Source organism: Nelumbo lutea, chromosome 3 (genome assembly GCF_056320005.1).
Source record: "Nelumbo lutea isolate HS-2025 chromosome 3, American lotus-T2T, whole genome shotgun sequence".
NCBI lineage: Eukaryota > Viridiplantae > Streptophyta > Magnoliopsida > Proteales > Nelumbonaceae > Nelumbo > Nelumbo lutea.
This window is the reverse complement of record NC_142686.1, coordinates 43,827,040-43,842,134: the sequence shown is the minus strand read 5'-3', so window position 1 is coordinate 43,842,134 and position 15,095 is coordinate 43,827,040. Positions and strand designations below refer to the sequence as shown.

General features: G+C 34.3%; 1 pseudogene; it reads left to right on the top strand.

Annotated features, from left to right (window-relative positions):
• Positions 1 to 12,287: 12,287 nt before the first annotated feature.
• Positions 12,288 to 13,568, top strand: LOC148864573 (aspartyl protease family protein At5g10770 pseudogene; annotated as a pseudogene).
• Positions 13,569 to 15,095: the final 1,527 nt, after the last annotated feature.

Sequence of the window (15,095 nt, the reverse complement as noted above, 5' to 3'; positions counted from 1 at the left end):
ACAAATATTATTGGCATAAATGAAACTAAAAACTACATATCCTCTGTCTTCAAGATGAAAGATTTAGGAGAAGTAAATACCATCTTAGGAATAAAAGATAAAAAGCATAGTAGGGGTTATGCATTAAGCCAATCACATTATATTGAGAAAGTACTTGAGAAATTTAAGCATTTAGGGTTTAAAGAATATAGCACGCTATATAATTCTAGTATAAAGCTAGTAGAAAATACTAGTAAAGAAATTGCACAACTTGAGTATGCAAGTGTAGTAGGAAGCTTGATGTATGCTATGCTTTGTACCAGACCTGATATTGCATTTGTAGTAAGTAAACTCAATCGGTTTACAAGTAATCCTGGTGCAGAGCACTAGAAGGCAATTGGGAGAGTTCTTGGGTATTTCAAGAGAACCTTGGAACTCGGCTTGTTTTACTGTGATTATCCAGCTGTACTAGAAGGGTACACTGATGCAAGTTGGATTACCGATAATGGAGATAACAAGTCCACATCTGGATGGATTTTCGTCCTTGGTGGGGGTGCAATCTCTTGGGCATCCAAGAGACAAACTTGTATATCTCACTCGACCATGGAATCCGAACTCATAGCCTTAGCGGCTGCTAGAAAAGAGGCTGAGTGGATTAAAAATTTATTATTGGATATAAAACTTTGGCCTATTCTTATGCCTCCAATTTCCATTTACTGTGATAGTGAGGCAACTTTGTCAAAGGCCTACAATGGTACCTACAATGGTAAGTCCAGACATATAAGTCTGAGACATGAATTTGTTAGGCAACTGATTCAAGATGGAGTCATCACTATAACTTATATGAGGTCAAGTAAAAACTTGGTTGATCCTCTTACCAAGGGCTTGGCTAGAGAATTGGTAAGAATGACAACCAAAGAGATGGGATTAAAACCATTTACTTAGTCACTTGTAATACTAACCCAACCTAAACTGTTAAACCATCAGTATTGGGTTTAATGGGTAACAACAAGTTACAGCAATGTGACTGTTAGCACTGACGTTGAGAAATTCCCCATCACAACATAAACAGTGTTGTCCATTATGATGAGAGGTTGAGATAAACTCTTAATGAAGTTCTGAAATGTGTCAAATAACGGATCACATAGTGGAATTTCACCTATGTGAACATAGAAGTGGGGCCGCTTCTCATGAGGGTTTGGGTTTGCTCTCGGGATTGTTCATGAAATCGGTAAAGAAGCATATGGTCATAATAGTGCTGAGCAAAACTTGAAACTCTTGTAGAGACTGTATATTTTTATGTGTATAGGTGTCTCTAGTCTGTCTTGAGAGTAATTGGTTTAAGGTCTTACCACCAATAACTTTGACAAGGCTCTGAGATAACAATGCTAGCAAGATGTTTAAGTTGATAAACACCTTTTCTATGTATAACTGTGTCATAGTAGTTTGGATTGAGAGAGAACTATGTAATTGATCAATCAATGTGGGGGATTGTTGGATTTTAATCTCATAAGAGATTAAATCCAATGGGTTTGATTGGTCAATTACATGAGAAATTGCACCTACACACTTGATTGAAAAATCAATTTTTCTCTTACAAAAACCTAGTTTTGAACTTGTCTCACATTGGAAAATTATAATTTTTGTTTTTAATATTTCAATAGGAGCCGATTTACACTCCTTAGAATTAGTAGAGGAGAGTATGGGGATTCGATACCGCGCAACATGCGCGCACGCATGTGTGTGGCGCAATGAGGCTCTTTAGAGGCGCACTTTGCTCGCACCCGCGTGGCTCGCGATGAGCAGCTTTGGTTTTGGTGCGTTGTTAACCGTTGATCATTGTTGATGAGATCAACGGTCACGATTCGATCAGGTGTGATCAAGAGGCACAATTCAAAGTTAATAGTCACCAACTGTTAACTACTTTTTATACAGTCACAATTATTGAAATTGTAATTGTGACTGTTCAAAGTGCATTCTCTAAACTAGCACCTACCTTTTCCTCATACCACTTCACAAATTATTTAAGGAGCATGAATTAGACTCCAAAACACATAATTTTCGAAATTCACTCTCTCTCTCTCTCTCTCTCTTAGTCCGATCTGTTATAGTCTCACAGAAGGTTTCTTTGGAGACTTTTCAACTTTGTTGGTTGCAGATTCTCGCCCAAAGCTCTGTTTTATCCTAGGAACGAATTTGCCTGTAACCCAACAGCAAACTCAGTGCAACTGAGTAGGGGCAAATAACATTCTATAGACAGTGTGTTTAGACGCGCCTCAAAGCTTATCCTCCAAAGTTACAGTGACCCCATTCATCTCCAATAGTAGCTAGCATCGTCTTGCATTTTGAAGGAGGTACAGACCTCCGGTTGGACCCATCCTGGAACTTTTGTTTTCTTTTTTCATTTTTTTCTCATTTTCAAAAAAGAATTTCTTTCAGTTCCCTGGTTTGAAAAGCCAATTAAATGCTTATTTACTACAAAACAAAAAAAAAATACATATATCAATAATAATTTTATTGACAGTCAACTGAACTTTAATCACCCGGAATTGTGACTGCCTAAACTGTTACCGTCTAGTGGTTAAAGTTCCAGTTGATTCCACTCCTGGCGATATCAATTCTGGCAGTCTAATTTCCAGGTGATTAAAGTTCCAATTGGTTCCATTTCCAGTGATAACGGTTTCGGTGGTTACTTTTACTGGGTGGTTAAACTTCCAGTTTTGACAATAACAGTTCTGACAGTTATGGTTCTAGACTTTTAAAGTTTTATTTAGTTCCAGTTAGTTAAAGTTCCAACGGTTATGATTTTGGATGGTTAAAATTATGACGAATCACTACTGTATTTATCCCTCTCTTTTGGTGGTTGGGAATGCACTCATTTATCTCTTCTACTGGTGATTCTATCTCACGTTTTGTATGTTGTAGATGTTTCTTCATTTTTTTTCCTTTATTTATCCCTCTCTTTCGGTGGTTGAGGATGCACTCATTTATCTCTTCTATTGGTGATTCTATTTCATGTTTTGTATGTTGCAGAAGTTTCTTCATTTTTTCCTTTATCCACTATGAATATTTTGTTCTTCCTAGAGACTTGTATTCTTAATTGGTGCTGTTACCACTTTGTATTTTTATACAATATTTCTGTATTTTTTTGCTTGGTACCATGATCACTACTCTATATCCATACAAGTTTCATAGTTGAATGAAATATAATGTTTTGCCTTAAAAAAAGATATAAAATTCTGTCATGTGATCAACTGCCCTATTAGCCTCTTGGTAATTTGGTATACATATGAAATTCTGCACTCTGTTATCACCTCCATATTTGATTGTTTAATCTGGATACCAATACCGTAATGTGTTTGCTTACTTTCCCTCTACATTTGATTGCTGCAATTGGCACTTTGTTATGACCTTGACCCGTCACTTGAATAGGATGGAGAAGAGGTGGGTGAGAGAAGAGAAAAGTTGTAATGAAAGAAGAGGGGAGGGAGAGAAGGTCTGTTCCGAGCTGTCTTAACCACCCTTCAACAGAAACCGGATTCAGTGAGTGCAAAGCCCGTTCAAACATTCATTATAGCCTTGCATTGGAAATATTTTTAAAATAAAGCACAGAAATGCGAAGATGTTCCTAATACAAGGCTGTAAAAGCAGTTCAAACAGTGTTCAAACGGGCCTTGCACTGACTGAAGCCAATCTCCTTTCAACGTATTCACTTCGTGTTACCACTCACCAGATTAATTTGCAAGTGCTTTGGACAAAGAAGAGGAGGGTGAGAGAAGAGAGAAACTCAATTTGAATGGAAAAGGGTATACATAAAAAAAAAAGGTTTAATTATTTTTAATATTTCTAACGAGTCGTGGCTTATTTTGAAATTTTTGAGAGCTGGGATACATGTTCAAAAATAATTGGAAGTTGCCAGATTATATTTGAAGTCTGCAACAAGGATCACAAGAAAAGAATACTAGATAAAAGGAGGTGGATGGCATCGGGTTAGTAGTTGAGACTAAGGTTGCGTTTGAACTTTGAATTGATACCAATGATAAGGCTTAATTTAAAAAGAGTATAAATGCAAATATGTAATGTGCAAATACATGTACATATTAGCAAATATCATTGCTAAGGCTCAGTTGGAAAGAGTAATAGTGCAAATATATAAAAAATAATATAAAATCTAAGGTTTTATAATCTATAAATTTGCATTTGTATTCCTTCTTAATTGAGCCTTGGAAGAAATACAAATATGAAATATGTACAGTACAAATACATACAAAATAATATGAAACGTAAGGAAGGCTTCGTACTCTACAAATTTGTATTTATACTCCTAAACTGAGCCTTAAGGTTCTAGATCGATGAATATACATTGGTGAGAGATATATTTTGTCTCATCACATGTGAGAGTTAATCCAATAATGATTAGACTTCACCACTTGTTCTTCAAATAATAAACACCAATTTGATATTTTACAAATATCCTCTCACATGCATTTTTAAGGTATGCCTATTTTAACCACAAATAGTATCAAATAACATTTGTGTGCCAATTTACATGGTTTTCAAAATTGGATTAGACCGGACGGTTGGTCCAGAAAAACCAGGAACCGGTCAGGTGATTGGTTCCGTTTTACCCCAAAACCGTTATTTTGCCAAAAATATGTTGATTTGGTCAACAAACCGTTGACTTGGACAATTGAACTGCTCAAACCATTCAGCGGTTTTGGCCATTTTTTTTTGGTGTCAGTGGGTCGTCTGTTCGGTTTGTATGGTCAAACCATTTGACCCAGAAACTGGACCCTTGATCGGTTCATTATCCGGTTCGATTTTAACAACCTTGCCAATTTATGATGATATATTCTAGTTAAAACTAATAAATTTTGTTTTTATTATGCCAACCATGCTTCTATATTTAGTTGATTAGTAGTTTAACAAATGCTAAACAAAAATTGCTACATCTATAATGATAATATCCATTCATGGTCCTTTATATTTCTTTTATTTATGTTCTTTTCCCTTGCTTCTACTTTTGAAAACTACAAAAAAAAAAAAAAGTCTAATGACAACAAAAATAATGAATCCAATTAAGATAAAGGAGAAATAAATACAAAGAACATGAACTATTTATATGGCTTGGCTTTACCATCTACATTAATAGGAGAGATAAATCCATTTTTTATTGTAAAAAAAAGATGAAAAATATTAAATAATTTCTTATAGTTTGAAACCCAAACAATTTGGATTACAACCTAATTTAATTGTTGTGCAAATTAAGACAACCCTAACATGTTGAGGACTATGTAGGAGACTAAGAATGAATTCGTTACTATCAACAAGTTGCTCATTCCCCCCAACATGTGAAGTTTCATTCTTAGAGTTCGGCTCCCCACTACCCATCCACCCGTGCATTCGGAACATCTTCCCAAGAGCACGGGAGATGTTCCCAATCTATTTTTCTGTTTTCATATTTTATACTTATACCTCTTTTGTTTCTATTGTTCGTTTAGTGGGCACTTTTGTTTCATTAAATTTTAGCAACTTCCTCTCCAAGGCAATTTTGGCAAACACAACCCACTTTTCCAGGATACCCGTGCTGTACCGGGTCATGCCGTGCCGTCATGCAAGCCTAGGTAGGTCATGCTCTCTTAGCCCAAAACCCTACGCCCAACACAGCTCGTGGCATGAGCTTAGGTGGGATCATGCCGTTTCAGGCTATGCCATGGGCCTAGGCTAGGGTTGGGCCATGGGCCTCTGTTTTTATCATTTTTCATTTTTTGCTAAGTAAAAATGACAAAAGATTCGATACAAATAAAAATTTAACAAACAAAATATAAAATAGACAACAAATTGAAAAGAATATTTAAAAAAAAATTATTTCATTTGAATTTAATGAATACAAAGTAAAAAATTGAAAACTTACCATGGAATTGGAATAAAATATAAAAATAATATAAAATTAACTTGTGGTATTGAAAAGACTATAAATAACTATAAAATAAATTTAAAAACAAAATTTACAATAATTTTAAAAATGTTATATAATCATTCAGTATACAGAAAAATATTGGCTTCATTATTTTCTTCAACTTTAAGTTCCACCTCCTTTATCTCCTTGATCTTGATTTGCATCATCTACTTCTGATGAACCATCAATTAAAGTGTCATGCCCTTTTTGATCTTGCAAATTTCCTTTAACATCTTGCCAATCCTTCAAACATATACACATTTTGAAGCTTTCATCATTTATGAAGCTTCTATTATCGTTCAATACCTTAATTTTTGCACTAAAATAAGATTCCAAAGGAACTATGGATACTAGAGGGGTTAGTATATCACATGCCATGGTGGCAAGCAATATATGGATAACTTTTTCCATCCTCTTTCATTTGGCTAAAATATAAAAGTTATTTAATTTCTAAAAGTTGAGGGAATTTGTTAAAGTGATAAAGTGACATTAGATTGTTGCCTTTTATTTATTAGTGACCAAACTCTATCTCTTCCATTATTAGAATTAGTGGTTCCAAAGGTTTTACAAATTCTCTTACACCTTAATAGTTGAGATTCATATAAATTATACATTTCAAATAATAAATTATTAACATCATTTTTTGTTCTAATTTCACTTTACATATTTTCATAATAAGATTCATGTAAAACATCTAAACCATTTTTTAATCCTAGGATTTAATATTGCAAATAGAAATTATTGGAGATATATTTTTAAAATTTAAATTTCATTACTTCAATCATATTTTGAAATTGTGAATTCTTTCTATATTTAAAAAAACACTAATTATAAATAATTGATTGACTAAAACACAAAATGATAGCTAATATATACCTAAAAAATGCATTAATTGTATCATAAAAATATGTAAAAAGTCTTTTATACAAATTACAATTTTCCAATTATCATCATCATTAGTTATAAAATTATGGGGCATTTTCTCATTGTTAAAATTATTAAGAATGTCTTTATATGAAAAACAACTTTCTAACATAAAATTTCTATATTTACACCATATTTTTGACAACTATATTGAGCACTTAATATGAAATTTCTATATATTAGACCATATTTTTATCATAAACATTTAAATTCTTGTTTTCTCATTCTAGAACTTCTAATATACATAATACAATTTCTAATTTTAAAAGTGTGAGGAAAAATAATATTTAAAGCATATTGTACACATAAGTTTAAGATGTGACATGCACATCTAATATGAAATAATTTACTAATTATACATGGTTTTAATTGAGATCTTAAAATTTTTATCGTTGAATCATTATTACTAACATTATCAAAACTAAAAGAAAAATCATTATTTTCAATTCCTTAAGTAAAGTACTTGATATTATACTAGCAACAATTTTTGGGCCAGTATGTGGTCATTTTAAGTCTTGTAAAAGTTAAAATTCTTTTTTGTAAAACCCAATTTGTATTAATAAAATGCCCCATAACAAAATTATAATTAATATTATATTTGGAAGTCTAAATATTAGATGTAAGTAAAATTTTAAAATTAAGTTTTGACAAGGTAGGAATTTAATTTTCTTTATATGAATAAAAATTTTTAGAGCATTTTCTTTAATAGTATTTCTAGAAACTTCTTAAAATGGGAATTTATTGATTATTGTAGAACTCTTTTTAGCTTAGGTTCTTTAGCTAATAAAAATGGTTTTTCAACATGCACATATATTTAGCTAATTCTTATCTCATTTTTTCAGTAATAATCAAAATTATCAAAAACCCATGCCAAATTTAGATGTAAGTAAAATTTTAAAATTAAGTTTTGACAAGGTAGGAATTTAATTTTCTTTATATGAATAAGATTTTTAGAGCATTTTCTTTAATAGTATTTCTAGAAACTTCTTAAAATGGGAATTTATTGATTATTATAGAACCCTTTTTAGCTTAGGTTCTTTAGCTAATAAAAATGGTTTTTCAACATGCACAATATATTTAGCTAATTCTTATCTCATTTTTTTCAGTAATATTCAAAATTATCAAAAACCCATGCCAAATTTGTGTTTAATTTTGATTGTTTTTATTTTTCATATGACTAGCCATATTTCTAGCCAAATGGCTAGTACCACCCTTGTTGTTATAACTAAAATCACTCTTACATTAAGTTTTTCCCTTCCTCGCAAGAGTTTTTATAATAAACATTTTCTAGACTTGGCCCTTGGGTGATCTTTCCTTTCCACTCCTATTAGTAATACTAGGGGTCTTTGACAACATCAGCCATAAAACTACTAGCACCCATCTCAGTGTTGTAGCATTGTAACTAGACATCCTCAAAGACGAACATGTTGGGAAAGGGATTTTGAGAGAAAGCAGTCATTTAAAAAAAAATATTATAGTATTAAAGCCTTAAAGGGTGAAAATTAATTACTACTTACTCGATTACCAATTCAAAACCCCAACTTAATTTCAGGTGATAAAGCTTTTAAGCCTCCCAAATTGCTAATTTGATACTTGAGCAAATCTTTTTCTTATTAAAACTTGAATAAATTTGAGAATTAGGGACTAGAGAGCAAGAATTAAGAAAGTATGAGTAAGGGTAAGATATTTATAGGAATTGGAATTAACCAAAATACCCTTAAACCAGCCAATTTAAAGTTGTTGAAAGGAGTATTTTGGTCTTTCACAAAGTTAATTATCACAACCAAAATGCCCCTGAATTAGTTGTTATACAATTGTTAGGGCCTTAGGGGGGCATTTTTATCATTTTTCCTCCCCTCAAAGCTAAAATACATAAATACCCTCCAAATTATTTGTTTATAATTGTTAGGCGTATTTATGTAAAAATCATCCCAAAAAGAAAAAATTAGCCAGTGGGGACCTCCCCAACGATTATATTTGAAGTGGGTCAATATGACCCATAGTGGACTAGCTTCATGTCATGCCATGCCAGCCCGTGAAGTGGGCTATGTCGTGTCGTGTTGTGATAGACTAGAGCTTCAAAACCAAAACACAACATAGTCCAATTGCTATAGTGACTGGGCCACAACTAACATGACAGATATTGCGACAAGCTGTGTCAGCCCATGAGGGATACAAGCCACTTTACAGCTCTAGGTGAAAACAGAATTTTTTTTCTTTTTATAGCAATTGGACCCGAGCCCGGCCCTCATATAAAGCCTGAAGCCCTGGCCCACCTAGAAATTTGAAAACAGAATTTTTTTTTTTTTTATTCAATAAAAAAGTGTTTTATTTATTTTAAAAACCCTCAAAAATAAAAAATAATAAACATCTCATTATTACTTGGAAAAAAAAGAAAAAAAGAATAAAGAAAAAATATTATATATATTTATTAAATAAAATATATTTTATTATTTAATATAGTATCAAGTCGGGCTTGGACTTGGGCTGGACTTTCTTGAAAAAGCTCAATCCTGATCCAAAAATATGGTCGGGCCCGATGCTATAGGCCCAAGCCCGAACCTGAGCCCGTGGCTCTATTATTATGCCAAGTCTGACTCATAACAGACCGAACTGAGCCAGCCCGTTGAACTATTCGGCCCATCAACAGGTCTTGTGAAAAGTAAGTTATGAACCTAAGAGAAGGGTAGGACTTTTCGGGAAAATAGTTATGAGGTGGATTGCAATCCACTTATCCCAATAGTAGTTAGTATAGTTATTTTAGCCAGTAAAGTTGGTCAACTCCCCCCACCCCACCCCAGTCCAAACTTACCAATAAATAAATAGGACCTCCAGGTCTCTAAACCCCTTTCAGCTGCTGTGAATTCACAGCAGCTTCCCCCTCGTGTATATCATGGCGGAGGCTGTTCTTCCCTGAGTCTCTAAACTTATTCTTTCACGGCAACTTCCTCCTCGTGTATTATTATGTCATTGATCAGACTCTTCTTCAGGAAATAGTTCTCACATTTAATGCTTCAATTTAATTGACACTTGGTCGATCTGGCAACCCATTCAACCAATGGATGAATAAGAATTCTAAGTCCTAGATCCATGTGCACGCATTAGTATGGGCAATGATATGATGCCCAGATGATTAAACTGCCCTGTCACTAAGTGATGGGGGCGGATTTGGCCCTCCAGTGAAATTGTGACACCTGGCACCTCATGCAAACAAAGTGTAGCCTCTTGACAATTGGGCAGCTTGGGAAGCTCGGGCAACTCGGCATAGGCAGTTTGCCACAGGCAACTGGCCACTCCGCAGGCAGCCTGGCGTCTTATGAAGAGCTCACAACTTAGGGGCAATTCGGCACTTACAGGTAGCTCGGCATAGGCAACTCGCCACAACGCAGGCAGCCTGGCGTCTTACGAAGAGTTCGTCACTTAGGGGCAGGTCGGCACTTACAGGTAGGTTGACACTTGAGGGCAGCTCGGCGTATCGCAAGAAGATCACCTCATGCCGAGGACACTTAGGGGCAGCTCGCTCGCCACAACTGCAAGATTCAGTTCTTACAGGTCCCTCAACTCCTGCCGCCTACAAAGGAGAGGAGATCATCTCATGCCGAGGGTAGTCGGGTTGCGCTACACCAAGGAGTTTCACCATCCCCTGAGTTACAGGCCGCCTAGGATCAGGTCAAATGACAAGTCCACCCAGGTAGCTCACCACCAGGGAGCTCATCACCAAGTAGCTCGTCACCAGGTAGCTCACCACCAAGGAGCTCATCACCAAGTAGCTCACCACCAAGCAGTTCGCCACTAGGGAGCTCCATCATCCTCTGAGTCACAAGCCACCTGAAAACAGGTCAAATGACGAGATACTTAACCACAAAAATTGATACATCACAAAACTTGGTATGTGACCAGAAACAGTTACATCACTAATAATTAAGTTGATTTAATTTGCAACTTGTAAGCTAGCTAAGTGACGTACACGGCAAACTCCATGGGGAAACTTGTTCAGTGTTCTGTAACTCTTCCTTTTTTTCTTATCGATAGTCTACTGTAAGTCTTCTTCTTGTTTTTTAATTTATTTTATTTTTGACCGATCGAAAGTCTCGTGTAAGTCTTCTTGACATTAATAGTTTTCTATTCAATTTTCTTGTTTGAAGTGGCATACAAGGCTGTATGAATTATTTCTTCTTACCTCTACAAGTAGAAGTAGCAACAACAATCGTTACAACTACAAGAGCAGAAAATATTAATTAACTAGCTATTCATGGCCACTCTTCACATTTCTTTCCTTAGTGTTCTCCTTTCAATAATTTCTTCTTTACTTCTCTTCTCCAGTACTTGGTATAACGTTAAGGCCCATGGAGGAGAGAAAGTGGAGATTGCAGTTAAACCATTACTGCCTGCAACAAGTTGTTCATCACCCACCAAAGGTATGAGAGGTTAAATTTTCTCTGTAGGGACTCCTTTTTAAGCTAGCTCGATCAGGGGGTGTTGGTCAATGTGTATGATTTAATTGGTGACGTTCTACAACATGGATGCCTGTTTTTTTTCTTTGAAATTGACACAATAAAAAACTTTTCTTGAACTATATTTTCCGAGAAATTTTTGTTTCTCTATGTTTGACATCCTGTGCTGTCAAAGATATGCATTAATTCCACGTAACAGTACTGAAGACTGAAGACATGGATGGAGGTCACTTTGGCTGTTTGCAAAAATTAAACAGCCTGGGCTGTTTTGGGAGCTTCTACACGTGACACATTAGCTAATTCAAGCAGGCTCCCAAAACAGGCCAGGCCGAAGTTCAGGAGAGCCCAGTGGACAGCATGATGTCAAACATGGACAGCCAAATTCTCTTTATTGTTTTGAAAAGTCGAAAATAAAAGCAAATTTTGTAGTACAAAAAACATATTGTTTTTTAAATCAGAAATTCAAGAACACTTGTTTTCTTTCAGTTTCGGAAACAGAAAAGCATATAATCATGTTTTCAGTATTTTTACTTTGAGAACCTATTTATTTTCAAACCAAATAGTTTTGATTTGCATTTGGAACTCACAACAAGTTAAACAAGTCACATTGAAGAATACCCTTTAAGTTTGTAAATTTTCAAAAACAAAATCATATTAGCTAAATGGCAAACACCCCCAGTATTTTCTGCTTGTTTTCAATATATACTAAGTTTCTTATTTTTATGAGGCTCTTCCTACTGACCACCTTTGCGTTTCGATTGGTTGGCTTTTCTTGGAAAGACTGTTCAAGTTCGAATTAATGCAATACCAAATCGCACTCTACTTCAATATGCATTTTAGTTCTCCCAGGCCACTTGAATATTTCATATTTCATGTTTCACATTTTGGATTAGTAAGAGGTTGTATAATGAAGCCAATTTGTATTTATTGTGTGGAAAAGGCGAGAGGAACAATATAAATTGGTATCTGAAATGAGCGATTTTCAATGGTTAATTTCAGGTTCCTATCACTACGGAAAATTGCACTTAGTACACAAAAATGGGCCTTGTTCACCACAAAGCAAAGAAAGGAAGACAACTCCCAGCCTAGAAGAAATCCTCCTCCAAGATGAACTCCGAGTCCGTTCCATTCAATCTAGAATAAACAAAAGCGGTCCTCTGGGTCTGGGGGATTCCAAGGTTACAATTCCAACAAAGTCTGGTTTCTCTCTTGGAACTGAAGACTTCATTGTAAGCATCGGACTCGGCACACCAAAGCAAGATGTTTTGGTGGTCATGGACACCGGTAGCGACCTGACTTGGGTGCGATGCCAACCCTGTATTGATTGCTCCGCACCCATCTTCGACAACTCCATATCATCCTCTTATTCCAGAATCGCCTGTGGATCAATCGAATGCTCTCAAGTTAGATCCTCCACGCAATGCACTTCCGCTTCAGGTTGTGTGTACGAAATCCATTATGGTGATGAAGACTTCTCAATCGGGCTCTTCGGACAGGAAACACTCACACTAACACCCTCTGATGTCTTCTCTGGTTTTCGGTTTGGGTGTGGCCAGAACAATAATCTGTCCGATAACACATCCGGGATTCTTGGTTTAAGCCCCCGCCAAGTGTCTCTGGTGTCTCAAACAGCTAATACATTTGGAAGAATTTTCTCTTATTGTCTCCCAAGCTCCGAAAGCTATACGGGATTCTTGGCATTTGGTGACCAAGCAGGTTCTACGACCTCTTCTACTACTGTGAGCTACACAGAGTTAATAATAGACTCGAGCAATCCAGACTACTATTACGTCCCATTAATAGGAATAAGCGTCGAGGGACAAAGATTGCCTATTGATCCTTCAGTGTTTACAACAAAAGGAACCATCATAGATTCCGGCACTGTTATCAGTCGCCTACCTCCGACGGCCTATGGTGCCCTCAAGTCGGCCTTTCAGCAAGCAGTGCTCATGTCAAACTTCCCACCGGCAAAGCCAATATCACATTTTGACACATGCTATGACCTGAGCGGGTACAAAACAGTGAGTGTACCTCCCATCGTCTTGCATTTTAGAGGAGGTACAGACATCAAGGTGGACCCACTTTCAGGAGCTCTTATTCACCTTGGCAATGCTCACTATTGCTTAGCATTTCTGCCAAATAGCTCTGATGAAGAACTGGTCATTGTTGGTAACAGCCAACAACGGACTTTTGAGGTGATCTATGATTTGCCTGCACAAAGGTTAGGATTTGCGTATGGGGCTTGCAACTAGGTAGAGAGAGAGAACAAAATAATATTGCAGAGGATGGTAATAATATAAATTAACAACTTGGAGAAGATTTAGAATGTTAGAATTAATGGAGATCTTGGAATTAAGTTTGCTAGCTACGTCTCGATCGATCTTGTGTGTTGTCGATCGATTTTCATCTTTTATGTATTGTTCATTTTGGTTTGACTGATGTGAATGTATGTCGTGGTACTTTTACTTGGGAATCAAAGTCTTGGTATTACGTATGGTATTGGACAAATTGGATATCGAAATGGATATAGATACATTCTAAAAACACATAGATACAGATGAAAAATATGAAAACACTTGGATACATTAGGGAAATGCATACAAATTATATTCCATAAATATATTAATAAGGTTAAGTTTAATGGTATACATGAAGAAATATATTACAATTAATATAGTGAGATGTATATATATATATAATACAATTTTATTGATAATGCACCAATCAAGAGTTCAAGACACATATTATATACATTCTTACAATTTAATATATGCACAAAGCCATTATTATTTTATTTTCTATTAAAGTCCAAGGCACAAAACATATGCAACTAATATAATTGAACTTTTAATCAATTTTTTCTATTTTACTATTCATAATTTTTTACATTCACCAAAAAAGTTAACTAACAAAATCATTCTCAAAAGTTTGGTAAACAATATTTTCATTTTTGTAAGTAGCAAATATGTTATTATAAAATATTAGTTAATAGTTTATAAAAATATATAGTCTATTAAACTTTTGAAGATACATATACATCATATGAAAATTCATAAATTTCAAGTACTAAAATAATTATTCTATTATTAATATTTTTATTTTTATATTTTTTCTAAAATAAAAATTAATTTTTTTGATATAAATATAGATTAATGGATTTGATCAATTCAATTTATATTACATTTCAAATATTTTCTATATAATATTTTTACTTCTGTAAATACTAAATATATTTTTATTTAATGCAAATTAAATATTAGTTAATAATTTATAAAAAAAAATTATATACATATCATGCAAAAATTTATAAACTTTTAATATTAAAATAATTATTCTAATATTAATATTTTTATTTGAATAAATTTCTTCAAACTAAAAACTATTTTTTGATATAAATGTGGATTTGATAAATGATTTATTTCATTAATTTATAAAATACTAATTATTGTTATTATTATTATTATTATTATTCATTTTAATTTATAACTAGAGTTGTTGAAGATAAGTGTATATTATGTGTTTGGATTGCATGAAAACATTAAAGTTAATAAAAGTTATTATAATTTATTTCCTTTGTTGATAGAAATTGGCTCGATGCATGTACTATTGGGTGCTGGGTGACCTAGGTTATTAGGTTTGAAGGTATAGTGAATCTACGCTTCTTGTCAAACTGGGATTCGATACACTGCATATATATTAATCCTTTATTCCTAGAAGGACATTCCAAATTAGTGGTTGATGCTTTGTATCATTTGGTGTTATAGGGAGTTAAAAAATTC